General features: G+C 37.5%; 1 long non-coding RNA gene across 1 annotated transcript; it reads left to right on the top strand.

The window, feature by feature from the left end:
• The first annotated feature begins 10,179 nt into the window (after nt 1–10,179).
• Nucleotides 10,180–12,372, top strand: LOC144634745 (uncharacterized). Its single transcript, XR_013567258.1, has 2 exons — nt 10,180–10,471; nt 12,303–12,372. It is a non-coding gene; the product is annotated as an uncharacterized LOC144634745 (long non-coding RNA).
• The last annotated feature ends 3,394 nt before the right edge of the window (nt 12,373–15,766 follow it).

The raw sequence follows: 15,766 nt of genomic DNA, 5'->3' as shown, positions 1-15,766 counted from the left end.
AAAGATCCAAGATACTATTTTAAAAATTGGCATTTTCAGCTATAAAAGTGAATAAAGAATAATAAATTAATTAATAAACTGCCTCAATGAAACTGACATACACAAGAAGCATTCTTGTGCGTTACCTACAACTGACACATTGAAACAGTCGTTTGAATCGCGCTTCTCGCAACTGTGACCTTGTACAATGATATAATTTGCCTTTAATTTTATTGGCTTTGTGGAATTCTTTATGGCGAGTGCGGGGGTGGTGGTTTTTCTGTTGTAACTCTTCTTTATTCTAAGTTTTTGTTTCATCTGGAATAATGACAAAAGAAAAAAAATTAGCGCAAACACACTTTCTATATCCATTACGTTTATCCTTACACATGTAACTGTGATTATTTTGTTTTTATTTGTTAGCTCTGCCGGTAGCTAACTGGAGTGTATCTGTTGGTAACATCACACAAACAAGTATTGCCCTCCACTGGCCAAATCTCACACCAATCCTGCATCAGCCAGTTCTTTATTACATCGGTCTTATCAAAAACACTAATGGTAGTATATTAAACGAAGACATCCTGTCTGGAAATACTTCTGTTGTATTTCATGGACTGTCACAATATAGGGAATATCGATTGAGCGTCGTCGGTGTAAATGATAGTGGTCAAGCGTACACGAGTGCTGAAGTTATAGCTTGGACGAAAGAAGGAGGTTTGTGCTGAGAAACTTGATCTATGTCAATACTTGATTTGCAATTCACTACGTCGTAAGGAGTTTCTTTCTTTGGTAGTAGTCACATTTTTTTTTTTCAGTTCCTAGCAGGGCACCATCAAACATCACTTTCACAAACGTGAGGTCAACTGAGATCACTGTTAACTGGAGTCCTCTTCGGCAGCAGTATGTTAATGGACGGCTGTTGGGATATAGAATTTACTTCCAGAAGACTGGGTATTATTCTATATATTCAAACGCCAGTAGTGTAAACGTTACGAAACCTAACACCACACGCGTAACTTTAACGGGACTAAATCCAGGACAACGCTACGACATCTACGTGTCCGCTTTTACGTCCAAAGGAGAAGGACCGCGTTCTTATCGCTACTACGTAACAACAGGTAGGTCTTTCCAAATTTAGGTTGGTTTTCGCTCTGACCAGGCGGGCTAACGCTCGAAACGGCGGCGGTTCATTTGATTTTTTTTCAACTTCTAGTTGATAATCATCTAAGGGTGTCAGTAAAGAAGCGGCTTTCAAGCACCACTCCTCAATTAAAAACCAATGATTTTTTTAATACACCAATATCGCAATAATTGTAAAAAATGCAATAAACTAATTATAGCTTGCAATCATCCCCAAGGAAGGAAAAAATTGTGAAAAAAAAACGGTCTTCATCAGTGTTAATTTTGCCTTTCGATTGGTTTACAAAACAGCACGCTTGGACAAGGTACGCTGCGCATGTTTTACAAACCTAGATTGTATAAAATAGAGTTGCGAAACTTACTTGATAATTGATCGGTTAAAGATTGGTTGACCTTGGTTAATTTTTTGAAAAATAGAAGGCGGAACTCTTTGGGAATACTCATAAGACTAAAATCAGTCGCAAACCTCTTTACAATTAAAAAACCCCTTTTCTTTCAGAGGCGTTTGGGAAATACGTATACTGTATGGGGCCCAGTTCTCGGCCGGGTCCAGTTCTCGGCCACTTTGTGTTCAACGCGTTTTTTCACGCCACAGTTGAATTAAAAGAAAAAGTTATTTCCTTCAAACGATAAACTGATTCTTGTGCTCTTAGTATCTTGAGTTTGATCTTTCAACTCGCTATAGAAAGCTCACACGGTCGAGTTTATGCGAAGGTAGGTGAATTTGTTTTTTCGAAAACTTGTTTGTTTACGGCTCCTTAAAATTCATGGATGTAGTTAAATTCGTATTTTGTCCGTGAGCCCCTACGAAATGAGCTAATTTTTGGCATGCAAAACTTAGAATAATTCAGCTTTCTGCTTAAGTTTAATTTTTGTTGAACCGTTGTAAATTTTGGTCTTAATTTACTGCGAAATTTTTTCGTGCGACTTTTGCGTATTTGCCAGTTCTCCGCCACCCTGCTCGCTATCACAGTTTAGAGCTTTTGTTTTTAGTATAATTTCATCTGCTGCAGCAATAATGAAAGAAAGAAATGTTTTAAAAATAAAGTTCAATTAAATACTTAAGTTTTGAGCTGACTTTTGTCTTTTCTATTATTTCTACAACACCTAACTCTTTCAAGACCTTTTCACTGCAAAATAAACCATCTAAATGCATTGGTCACACAACGTAGTTCTGCGGGTTTGCCAGACCCTGCACATAGGCAAGCAACTAGGCGCGTTAAAAACCTTCTTTTCCAAAGTAAAACAAAGTCTCATAAAATAATTTGGGATCGACATAACATAAATAAGTTTACAGAGTGATTTTATGACTTTGGAAATTAATTGAGCCTTTTTATACAGAAAATTAAGCACAAGCTTTTTGGTGGCCGAAAACTGGGTCCGGGTGGCCGAGAACTGGGCCTACAAACGGAGCTTTTATTTTTATTATTGCTCGGGCAAATTAATTATTGACCGGTCGATAGTTTTACAACAAAAAGCTGAATAATGTAGTTAGCTCTGGGCGAAATTTCAAGTTACTGTGGTTCTTCTGAGGTAAGAAATACAAGTTTACGTCAAAAGTGGCCGAGAACTGGGCCCCATACATCAGTATTAACACTAAAGAATTTCCACCGATTATCATCGTAAACGTAACTTTTACATTCTTTCACACTGTATTAAAGTTCTTGCTAATCTTCGAGGCATTCTGAATATTATTGACATTGTTTCAATATTCTCGGGCTTCTATCCTTCAGTGCGGCCCTTGCACTCTGTTAATAAGAGGAAATTAATTGAACAATAGAGTGTTTCTGTCGAGGAACTATCAGCTTATAGTTGCCCCGCGGAAATTTGATGTTTTAAAGGGGGCAACTATCAGACCACTAAATTTTCTTCCGCGCACCAATTCAATTCATTTCAGGATAAAAAAACTCAATTGAAAGCCGAAATTTACTAACGACACAAAACCAGACAAGAAAACCCACTAAATGCAGTGAATTTGGTTGGGTATTTTGTCTGCAGGCAAGTTTTTTTTGCAAAAAAAATTCACTGGCGGGCACTATCCACGAGCATTTTTCTCGGCTCGGACGGGCACTTTTTTGAACAATAGAGTGTTTCTGTCGAGGAACTATCGGCTGATAGTTGCCCCGCGGAAATTTGATGTTTTTAAAACAAATATCGCTTCGAGGGGTTATATGCTAGTTTTAAGAACATCAAATTTCCAAGGGGCAACTATCAGATCGATAGTTCCGCGACACAAACACTATCGCGTCACGTGATCACTTTAAACCAATCAGAATCGGAGAAAATTTAGTGGTGAACTATAAGGGCTGATAGTGCCCTCGCGGATGAACACTATAATATATTGCGTCACGTGGTCAATTTAAACAAATCAGAATCAGAGAAACTTTAGTGGTGAACTACTGTATAATGGTCGATAGAACATCTACATCGATTGTGATCTATGTTGCTTCTGGTAATGTACACGTTTTCTTACTGATTCGCTCTTGTCACTTTTAACAGCGTGCAAAATGACTGTAAACCAAACTGCTGGACTCATAGACGTTACACACTCAGATTACAATTATTTGTACTGCTACTGGACAGTAGGCAATGTTGGTATAACTCACGCAGTTGGTCTCTTTATGATTCATAAGCTGGATTTGAGTTACTGCAGGTACATGTAATTATAATCAAATTTACAGTAATGATTAAACTAAATAAAATGAAGCTTGTTTCACACATTCATAGAAGTGCTCATTACATATATATGCAGAGCGAAATACTAATTTAGTACTTAGTACTCAGTCTGATGATCGCCTCTTGCGTGAAACTTAAGTTACTGTCCGTAAAGTTTCTATCTTTAAATCAGTATTAATTATAACCATAAAGAGATTTACTCAAGTCCAAGAGAAACTAGAAAACTTTTGCAATAATATTAATTTTCTGGTTGAGACATATTGATTAAGTTTTAGAAGAGCCTGCTCCTTACTTCTATGTAGCTTTGTGTTCGCGCTGAACAAAAACGTTTAGGTTCCATTGCATCTCTGAATACCGGAAGGTAGAGAATTACCTCTAATGTAAGTTTTAATGCTGGACAATAACCAATGATAAATATATCTCTACATAATTAACACATGAGATCAATGTACAATGTTGGGCTATATCCGGGCACTTTGTACTTCCATCTGGGGAAATTAAATCTGCCAAAGGAGGGCGGGATTGGGAAAAAAGCTGAACGTGAACAAAATTCAAACGCAATGATCGGTGCGATCAACGTTCATTAAGACAATTAACGCGTGTACGTATTTCGAGTAACATGAACATTATATAAATATAACTTATTTAATTCGTTGTTAATTCGCAATTTTTCAGCTTCCAAAACATCACAAGAAAGAATTAGAACCTTTCCATATGAACTAATTATTCTGTTTTATTATTTTTTGCAGTGAGTATGTAAAGATTTTCGACGGCAATGAAACTATGCAATTTTATCAGACGGGATGCTGGGGTAGTTCGAGTCATGCCGCATCTTTGGTCGAAGTTCCATTCGGCAAATCCAGCAACATTACAGTTAACATCCGCTTGAGCAAATTAAACAGCCTTGTTAAAGTTCAGTACGTGGTTTTAAGTACTAGCCTCAATTCAGGTACGTTAAAAATATAAGTAACACCTAAGTTGTGCTCGATTGATAAAACAAAAATATTTTTATTGCCTGATCAGTTTGGGCCAGCGTCTTATATTAAATACGGGCGATAAAGGGAAAATGGAAAACGGTTAGCTTAGTTTTAATTCAGTTAAAACACAGCAAAATTGCGCACATATACGGCGTTAAAAACCTACAATACGGTTTGCTGCATTTGAATCTTTAAGTAAACACTATGAATAGATTACTTGTATTTTAAGAAATGCTTTACCATACTGCCAAGAGCTCTAGATGATTCGAATTGAATTGAACAGCAATTAAAATGTAGCGTATTGTTTATTCATTCCATAGTTCGTTTCGTTTCGATGGTCCGTCGTTTAAAAAGTTCATGCGATTTTTTAGGCATGTTTTGCTGTTTTTTTTGTTTTAGCTACTTCTTTCCCGCAAATTTACATAAGTATTATTTCTTTCAGCTGCTGTGCTTCCTGGCTGGACAGTGTCGGCAGAAAACACCACGAGCACCAGCATATTAATTCAGTGGACAAACCTAACCAGTCTTCTTAACCGTCAAGTCCTTCATTACATCATCCTATTAAACAGAACGAACGGGAATGCATTGACCCATGAAATAACTGATGGAAACGTATTACATACGGAAATAAGTGGTCTCAAACATTCAACAAATTACAATGTGAAAGTTGTTGGAGTCGATGAACGAGGGCGGCCTTACATAACTCTTGAAGCGAATGCCACGACTAAAAACAGTACGAACAGTTGTAACTGATGTACATTGCACTTTATTTTAAGCAACGTTTTGTTTTTGCCAATTAACTTCCTATACATATTTTTATCATTTAACATCTGGGTGTTAAGCTGAGACAGAATAATATTTCTTATATATCTTAATTTCTTCTTTTGTCGATGTGGCCTTACAAAATGCATATGCTCGCTTGAGGAGTTTGACTCAGCCTGCGTTTGTATATGACATCAATCGCTTATAGGGTAGCAGGGGTGGCGGAATGACGAGAGCGCTCACCTCCCACCAATGTGACCCACATATGGTACGGGGCCGGAATCGAACCCGATTTGAGTTTGTTGTTGGTTCTTGTCCTTGCTCCAAGGGTTTTTCTCCGGGTTCTCCGGTTTTCCTCCCTCCACAAAAACTAACACTTCCAAATTCCAATACAATCTGGTATCAGTGGCATCAAGAAGAGCCACTAAGTGGAAGATCCTACTGTAAATTCCCATTGTTATTATTATTCCATTATTATTCCCTTTAGGTGCATGTTTGATTGACCGTTTCTTATAAGTGCATGTCAGATTGGCTAACGCTCATGCAAATAATTAAGAAGATCTTTATTGAAAAATAACCAAGCTAACTATGCTCATAAGGGTTTTGTTGCACATATTCATATTTTGAGCTTTGCAAGTGAATCCTCTATTCAGCGAATTCGGTATTATTTTGCATTCAGAAACTATTAGATAATTTGTAGGAAAAAAAAAACATACTAGCGTTAACTGGCGTTAACTAAGCGATATATGCTGTAATTTTATTTCAGTTTCTTGTGGATCTCGGCCGAGCAGCTCACGAATCGTTGGCGGTACAGTTGCTCCAGTTAACAGCTGGCCATGGCAGGCAATGCTGCAAAACAGCTATGGTAGCCAGTTTTGTGGAGGTTCATTAATAGATCCACTTTGGGTTGTCACGGCCACTCATTGCATATATGGAAAGTCACCGTCATCTGTTAAAGTAATGTAAGTAGAAAGTTTCGAAGATGATCAAACTTAAGTTTCTTCTCGATTACATTAGATCAAAAGCCTTGGAGGCAGAATTAAAGGGACCGTGTCATGCCGGATTTTACCCAAACTTAAGGCATAGGAAATGACCATCAAACAGTGAAACCTCTTAAAACAGCGAAGGAATATTTAAATAACACGCCAAATGCAAAAGAAGGTACGAATGGCCAAAAGTGACGAAGATTGAAACGGATTGCGATATGGTTTTTGAAATATGGTCCGGCGTAACAGAGATCACTCTTTAGATCACATGTTCTTACACTGCTCTTCAACTTTATCAACAATTTCAAACTGGTGGTCCAGAAAAACTAAAGAAAAGATCAGACACATTATCAAACAGTATGATTTAATATGGAATTCTTGACAAAAAGACGCACTCGTACTCTTTAAACTACACACTTTTCATTGCGAAATACTCTATATTCTGTAAATGCTTACACGATGAAAAACTATGCTTCGAAAGTTTTCTGTCACTCTTAAAAGAAAGACTTAATATACAAAGAGAAATCGCGATCCAAAATAACAAACTGCCTGAATTCAAAGAAACATATGGAAATCTTTTGTATTTTTTTTCTTTTTTCTTTTTTTTTTCTCATAAATACAAGTACGTAATCTTTTTTTTCAATACTACTATTTCTACGTTTTCTTTGTATCCTTGTATAATTAAGTTTAACGATAAATGTATGCACTGTATGTAAAACAAATTGTAACGCATGTAAATACTTTTATAATTTCTTCTTATTATTTATTTTCCTGTTCGTTTTTAATTGTTTCCTTGTACTGTAAGCCCTAACACCAATAAAGCTTTTTATTGCAAAAAAATTTTACAAACGAGGTTAACGGTAAATCCTACCTGCCATCCCCGAAAAAAAAGCGATACAATTTAATGAAAATACTGGCTAAACTGGATGAACCCCCTTAAGTGAAACCATTAAACAAGTGAAATGAAAATGTTAAAAAAAGAATGAATAGCTTTGGAAACGCTTGAAAGCGATTAAGTGCAACAATATGTTTTGAGATTCTTTGGAGCAATAACAAACATGCATAACTTATAATGAAATTCTTATCTTCTTTTCATTTTAGGTTGGGAGCTCATTACAGGTCTTATGGTTCTGTTGGGACAGAACAGAGCTTTGACGTTGTAAAAATCATCCAGCACGAAAAGTACAACTTCCCAAACAGTTGGAGCAACGATATTGCACTTCTTCAGCTGTCAAAACCTGCTCAACTGGGCAAAGGAGTTGGTCTTGTTTGCCTGTCAGATAACAGATTTCAGCTTCCCTTTGATGACCTTAACAACAAAACGTGCTGGATAACTGGCTGGGGAACACTTTCTTATTATGGCATCACTCCAAACGAGCTCAATCAGGTTGAAATTCCTCTTGTTTCAAAGCAGCGCTGCATGGCATCGTATCCTGGCAAAATAGATGACTCCATGATATGCGTTGGCAAAGACCAGGGCGGAATTGGAGGCTGCCATGGTGACAGCGGAGGGCCGCTTGTTTGCGAGTTCGGCGGTAAATGGTATCTGGAGGGAGCTACCAGTTGGGGTGGATTACCATGCGCCGCTCCCGCAAAATATACTGTATTCGCCAATATTCGTTACTTGAAGTCATGGATAATAAGCAAAACGACTGGTGCTTCTGTTCCCACTCCTTCAGGCCCCGCTGTAACGTCATGTGACTTTGACTCTAGTTTGTGTTATGGCTGGCAACAGTCATACTCAGATGTGTTCGACTGGACACGTCACTCAGGCTCGACCTCATCTTCGAGTACAGGACCCTCATCGGATCATACAACCGGATACGGTACGTTTTTTACATATACGAGGCTCATGGGATGGGACCTTATTAAGCGATTTTCAATAGGGTTCATAAAAAGGAGGCAGAAACCACCGAGCTTCCTGACAAGAACATGCCGCCAGAAAAAGCTTTTAACAACGATAACTAAATGCGTTTTAGAAGGCAATGTGTACATAGTGACTTTCGTATCTACAAAACGCATATTGCATTTAACTTCTGAATGTCGCTAGGTTATCGATATCGTCGAGCGGTTCATGGACTTTATTTTACTAGCTTGCACTCCTATTATACCCCAGATTATATAATATTAGCAATTTGCGTCTCGAAGGAATATATAAGTACGTATTACGCTATTATACGCTCTAAATAAATGTCAGAGTGTGCGTGTTAATGACAATACTAATACTGTTGTGGGTTAATTAGTAATTTAAAACTCAAAACAGATCTACACTGTCATAAAAGAAAAAACAAGAACTTGCACTTGTGGGCTTTTAATAAGGACCAAAACCTCAATGAAAATAAGCCGCAAGGCTGTATTCTAAGTTAAAGGTTAATGCATAAATTTGCACGTTTGGCTTTTTGTGGGTGAATGTTGTGGAGCCAACCTTGATATTTGAGCTAAGTCAACAAGCTCATTTTCATATCAAATACGTTTTTTTTTTTTAAAAATGCTACATACTTTTTGACGACCAGTTGACACGACCGCAAACTGATACAGCAGAAGAGTGACATAGCATATGTAATATAATTGATCGATGATGGTGCAAAATTTTCCAACTTAATTAAGAGTATGCCGTAGGGGTAGTTTATTAACTTACCGATTAACTCTGTCAAATTTATCTCCTCCGGTTCTTGTGTTGTTTTCCTGTACAGGATACTATATGTACATCGAAACATCCTCTCCCCGAAGCGCCGGTGATAACGCAAACCTTGAGCTTTCTGTATCAGGAAATGGAGCACTGTCTTGTCTCAAGTTCTACTATCACATGTATGGGGCCACTATTGGAACTCTCAATGTCTTCAACGGAAACTCGTTAGTATTTAGCAAGTCAGGAAACCGTGGCAGCTACTGGATAGAGGCGACAATTACTATGTATTTGGATAGCACGGTAAGTTTTAATCAGTATCACATAATTTTCATTTGCGCCTAAAACAGTGAAGTGAAACGTGTAAAAAGTCTTTTTGCTGTGTAACATTTATGGTAAGTGTGAATTGAAAGTTGGCTTCCGTAAACTAGAAAACAATCTTTAATCTTGCTTTAAGTGCTTTTAACTCAAAAACGAGTCCGGTGACACCAATTTTTATTACTGAAAAATGATCAGCATGTTAAGATACAATTTTTTGCAAAGTTAAAAAATTGTCCGGAGCAGTTTCATTAAGGGTCTACTTAACAGTTTATACCATTGCTTTGGTTACCGGTGATGTCAAGAAAATAACCACAATTTGTTTATCAATGATTGGGCATTTGATAAAAAAAGGTTTATAGCTGATCTTAAAAACGGTTTAAAAGATGTTAAAACAACTTTCTGTTGCCTTTGTCAAAATTAAATCGTTTCACTTCATGCATAATAAGTTTTTTTTTTATATGTCGCCGGTCCCCAGAGATGTTCCCAAGGTTAAATAAACTTGTGGAATGCTTATTGACAGAAAAGACCATTTTCGGATTATCGGTTTTGGACTAGAAATAGCTTGCAATGGAGGCTAATGCGGGGAATATCATAAAAAAATAGTTTCATGTCATTTGAATTTGAAAAGTTTACCCGCATTAGCCTCCATTGGAAGCTAGTTCCAGTCCAATACCGAGAATACGAAAATGGTATATTAATGTCCTGAATCAGTGCGGCGGATAACCAGAACTGGATATCTGGTGACGTCACCAGAAATGGCAATATGGCCGCCGAAGCAAGGCACACTATACATTCTCTTTTCTGAGCTCTTTTTGTGGCCAAAAAGCGGCCTTTTCCCACAAGGCTTTGCACACAATACAATAGAACAATAGAGATTTGTTGCGTGGAGAAGAAAATGGCGTTTTGCGAAGCTTTCACGAGTTACGAGGCCGAAACCGTACCATTTTGTGCTATTTTTGCTCTGTTTTCGACGCGACAGGACGACACATAAATGGAAAAATCAGGTATGTAGCATTTTTTGTCCTCTTTGAAAAAAATATGTCGTAAATGTGTATGAAATTTGCTTTTACATGGTGTTATTTTCGTGTTGTTCCATGACTGCATCGCTTGTTCCACGGCTTTCGAAGATGCAATTATGTAGTTCGCCAGATGTGTTTCTCGTTGACCGATCACACATGGCATGCTGTGGACCCGATTTGAAGCTGTATTTATTCTTATTCCCCATCAGTATACTTGGCTAAAAACAATACAAATAATTTATTCATCTTGATAAAAGCACAGCCACAAATAAAACAGCTCTGCAGTTATAGCTGGTGTTTTTTTGTGCATCCAGTTTGCAATTTTGTCTTTTTGTCATGGGTCTGGTCATTCTGGTCAGGCTGTAGCATTAACTGTGGTTCCCTGTTTTATGAGTCCAATGAGTCTGAATAAATGAGACAATTAAATTTTTTTTTACACAAAGGTAAATTTGTATCCATGCAGGCAAAATCATTGTGGTTCAATAGGTTATAACTACCTTTGTGTGAAAAACACTTTAATTGTCTCATTTATTCCGGTTTCTGAAATTTGCAGAATGCAGAATGCAGACTAATAAAATATATTGTGTTACCTTTACCATTATTGGAAGCTAACCGTAAACAGGCTAACCGTAGTGCTATTTAGGCTAAGCGGAGTGTGTAGTAGGCCAACCTGAGTGAACAGTTCACTCCGGTTAGCCTACTGCGCACTCTGGTTAACCTACTATACACTCCGGTTAGCCTGTTTACGGTTACCGTAGCTTCCAATAATGGTAAAGGTATAAATGGGCACTAGTGAATTTACAGTCAGGGGTAGCCCTGTGGTGGGCTAGCATCCTATCCAGGGGTTGTAGAAATATGCCTAGCCACTTTAATAATGCTACAGAAATCAGGATAAGCTCTGGCCTTGATGAGCCACTAGGCTCAACAACAGGCTTTATCTTCTATTATTATTTGAATCATGGCTCATTGACTTATTTGATATCATATGAACTTTGATTTTATTTCAAGTATTTTTGTAGTAAATTTTACTTTATTGCTTATGGATGACTTGTTTAGATGAGGGTAACTGACTGAATTTTAAATTCGTGTTAACATTTCTGGCACTTAAAAATAAGAATTTTAATTTGACAGCACCTTTGATAATTATAATAATTTTACATGTATATCCAAAGCTCCTGTGATTGCTGTTCTCCCCTATTTTAACTGCTTAGCTATCCACCATATTATCCTTAATTTAAAACCATATTAGATTATGATCCTACATGTAGGATCCTTTGAATTCTGACAAGTACAGATTTTTTATTATGGATGAAACACAAGATAAAAAGTGAAACTAGCCACCTGGTAATTAAGGTGGACATGATTGGGGTATGGGGAGAAGCTGGGCTGGGCTGGTACATGTGCTATTTTGACAAATCTTGTTTTCTCTGTATCATCACCCATGGTATAAATGTTACCACACTTTTCCACCAAGTTTAACTATCTCTTGCTGACCAATAATGGGGGAATGTTCACATGGTAAAGCACCATGCAATACAGTGCATGCACAATTCAACAAATGGGGCTATCATCTTTTCAATTCAGACTTTGGCATCATATTGTAAAATTTTAGTGGCTGTGGAGATTAAGAGAAATGGTAAAATATTGTTTGGGAATCTTGATCTAGCTAAAATCCACAGTTCAACAGCATGTAAATGCTGACAGAATCATTTTCACTTCCCAGTGATAGCTGGTATATGTAAAAGGATGGAATAATTATATGAGTTGAGCTGCTCTCATTGCACTAATACAATTTGCTAAATCTTATTTTTTGCAGGTTATGGCAAGAAAGCAGTAACAGGAAAAGGAAGTTATGATATGATCAATAAACATAATAAAATAACTTTTGAATGAGTGATGTGAATCAAGTTACTGTAATGTTCGTTTCAACCCTGATTGCACACAAAATACAAACACAGCAAAATTTTGAGTATAAACAGAAAGTGAATGAAGTGTCTGAGACAGCAGCAAAGAAAGATATCTAACATGGGTTTGTTAAAATCTGAATTCTGTGCCGGAATTGAAAGCTGTAGTGGCAGTCAATTTTTAGAAACGAATAACAATTAATTACATTTTTACCTCAAGGAATATTGTTATCAGGATAATCCTGAACAAAGTATTAGAACTTTTGAACATACATGTACCTGGAACATTTTTTAAGTCTAAATGTTTTTATTAATCACTGAAACATTGAATGTGACACAGAAACGATCCCATCTAAAAATCTGTGCTAAATTGTATTAAGCCTACGAGCAGGCTCTATTTGAAACGTGTACTACAATACTTCAACTGTCATAATGGCCTGATGAAAAATTATATTCAGCTGCATTCGACATATTAAGGCCGAAGCATCTTTCTTTCGTATATGATGCTTTGGCTGTCAGCCTTGAAATCAACATCTTGTGCAAAAAATCCTTTATAATGAAAAGTACAGCGCAGTGCGGTGGAATCTTGAGTTACCAAACTTCAGAGGAAACGAAAATTGATTCGAGAAAGCGTGCGTTAAATTGAAGCGTAAATCCACAAGTAACATACATCCAAGGAAAACAACCACTGGTTTAAGTTATGCGGAGCTCGAGGTTCAAGAAAACGTGAGTTAATCGGGATTCTACTTGTACCATTCGAGCTTGTTATATTCGTTCATGGAATACTCGGGGACCGACGCCATATTTGCTCAGCGTCCTACTGGAGCTTAGTCCTTTCGCGGTCTGAACAATGTTTTGGTCGGTGAATGAGCCAATCAGAACACAGGAAATCATATATCCAGTTCTGGTTATCCGCCGAGCTGTGAATAGAATGTAGCACTTCCAAGAAAAGGCGTTGCTGTCTATTGTTCACATTTCTCACTAAGATGTCTACGTGATCGGGATGAATGTCAAGGGCTGTTGTTTCCGCGTGAAATCGTATTGCGCTTTCGTTATTTGATCTTGTGTTAGGCTTATGTTCTGCGTCGCGCGAATTCCATGATCTTTTACTTTCTCCCACATAGGCGAAATCACATGTTTTGCATTTGACTTTGTACACAATTCCCTTGATCTGATTTGTAGCGGGGCGGTCTTTCGGTTTCTTAAAGATGCTGCCCAGTGTTTTAACAGGCTTGAAAGTGGTTCTAATGTTTTCTCTGCCAAGCACACGTCGAATGCTCTCGGAAACACCCTTTACGTAAGGGATTGAAGCGTAACCCCTAGGAAGCTCTTGATTTTCCTGGAATTCTGGCTATTTGTTTTCTCGAGCCGAATCAATTCAACGATCGATGAAACTTTGGGGGGCTTCGGTTGACTTCAAGGTCATCAATTACTTGTTGTTTTTCGCTCTGTTTCCGCTTAGAGATATTTGGCACTATCCATCGGTGTCTTGACTACAGCTCGTTTTGCGCAGGACTGTGCGACTCGAAAGCTAAAGCAAACCGTTTTTCATAATGTCAAACACTGATCGCCCTAATAACATCCACAAGGAAATCAAGATTGGGCATTTGTTTTATACCATTGTTGTAGTGGTAACTTATAAATGTTTGTAGCACTGACCAATTCAAGTATGAGAGCTGGAAAGTACGGAAAACTGTTGTGAACCTCCTTAATTTTACTTTTAGATAACATTCGAAGGAATAGCAGGATCTTCCTTTACGGGTGACATAGCCATCGATGACGTCTCCATTAGTAGTGGAAGTTGCCATGGTCAGACTGCAGCACCTCCATCATTCCCGACAGGATTCACGCAAATGCCTAACGCTTCTATTCCTACTTCAAGTCCAGCTGTAACATCGTGTAACTTTGACTATAATTTATGTTATGGCTGGCAACAGTCCTACTCGGATGTGTTTGACTGGACTCGTTATTCAGGTTCAACGGGATCTATCGATACAGGACCCTCATCGGATCACACTACTGGATATGGTAAGGTCATCCAACTTTAGGTTCGGAAAAATTCTGCTGCATATTTTCTAACTTCACTTTTTACGCTTTGAGAACGAGTTATTTATGGTTAGACTTATCACTATTTTATTAGTTACTCAAAGCGTAGCCTTGTGTCATTTTGTTTGGTCATGGATTACTTTTAGAAAATTACTTTTGCAACTTCAGGCTTGTACGATGGCTAACGTGAGCCGCAGCACTCTTAATATAGTGTTTGGGCAAGGAATTAACAAGTTCAACATGCTTCAATTTCTTTGTCTTGTTTTCCTGGACAGGATACTATATGTACATCGAAACGTCTTCTCCCCGAGTCGCCGGTGATAACGCAAAGCTTGTGCTGTCCGTATCAGGAAATGGAGCACTATCTTGTCTGAAGTTCTTTTATCACATGTATGGAGACACTATGGGAATTCTTACTGTCTTCAACGGAAATACGGTAGTATTCAACGCGTCCGGAAACCATGGTAACAACTGGTTAGAGGCGAGAAGAACCATTAATTTGGATAGCACTGTAAGTTTTTATCAGTATCACATCTCATTTGCACATAAAACAGTGCAGTAAAACGTATAAATAGTCTCATTTCTGTATCAAATCTTTTAGAAGACAAGATATATGGACGATTGTTAATTCCTCATTAACACAAATTTATAGAAACATAAATATAGTACCCTGTATGGCAAATTAAAAGTACAATAAATTAATAAAGATTGTATAAGTAAGTAGCTGTGTCAAATGTGAGAGGTGCATGTAGGTATTGAAAGAGATGAATCCCGATACCCCGAACTTTCGAGGTGAATTGGTCCTAGTTATAGAGGTTAAAATTAGTAAGAAAATGAACTGGTGGGGATCGACAAAGGTTAGAGTAAGCAGCAGGTTTTAGTTCTTGAGATTCAACTGTATTATTATAGTCACCACCCAACCATGCAAACGTCTGCAAATAATGCCAGTTTTGATTGGATCGTTTAAGGTGCTTGTCAATCGCCATGTTTTAAACTAAATTCAGTTACTCTATCTTTTAGTTAATCAGATAATTCTACATATGTACAGCGTCAGCAAAGATCAGCCTATATACTTATTGTCACCGAATGACTCAAAACTTGTAGACCATCCTGGTCTCTTGTGCATGGGATGAAGGGCAGTGAGAACAACCACTACAAACAAACAAACAAACAAGCAAACAAACAAACAAACAAGAACCTTAAAATTAATACTCTTTTGTTTAAAAAGATGTATCTCAAAAGTGGAGATAAAACAATTTTTTTGCTTGTTCCGGAAAACGAACAAGAAAAAAGTGTTTTGTTCTTAATGAAAAAATTCTTAACAATACAT

This window comes from Oculina patagonica, chromosome 13, assembly GCF_052425735.1.
Source record: "Oculina patagonica isolate OP01 chromosome 13, crgOcupat, whole genome shotgun sequence".
NCBI classification, from domain to species: Eukaryota; Metazoa; Cnidaria; class Anthozoa; order Scleractinia; family Oculinidae; genus Oculina; species Oculina patagonica.
Note: the sequence above shows the minus strand (reverse complement) of the source record. Positions and strands in the feature narration are given on the sequence as shown.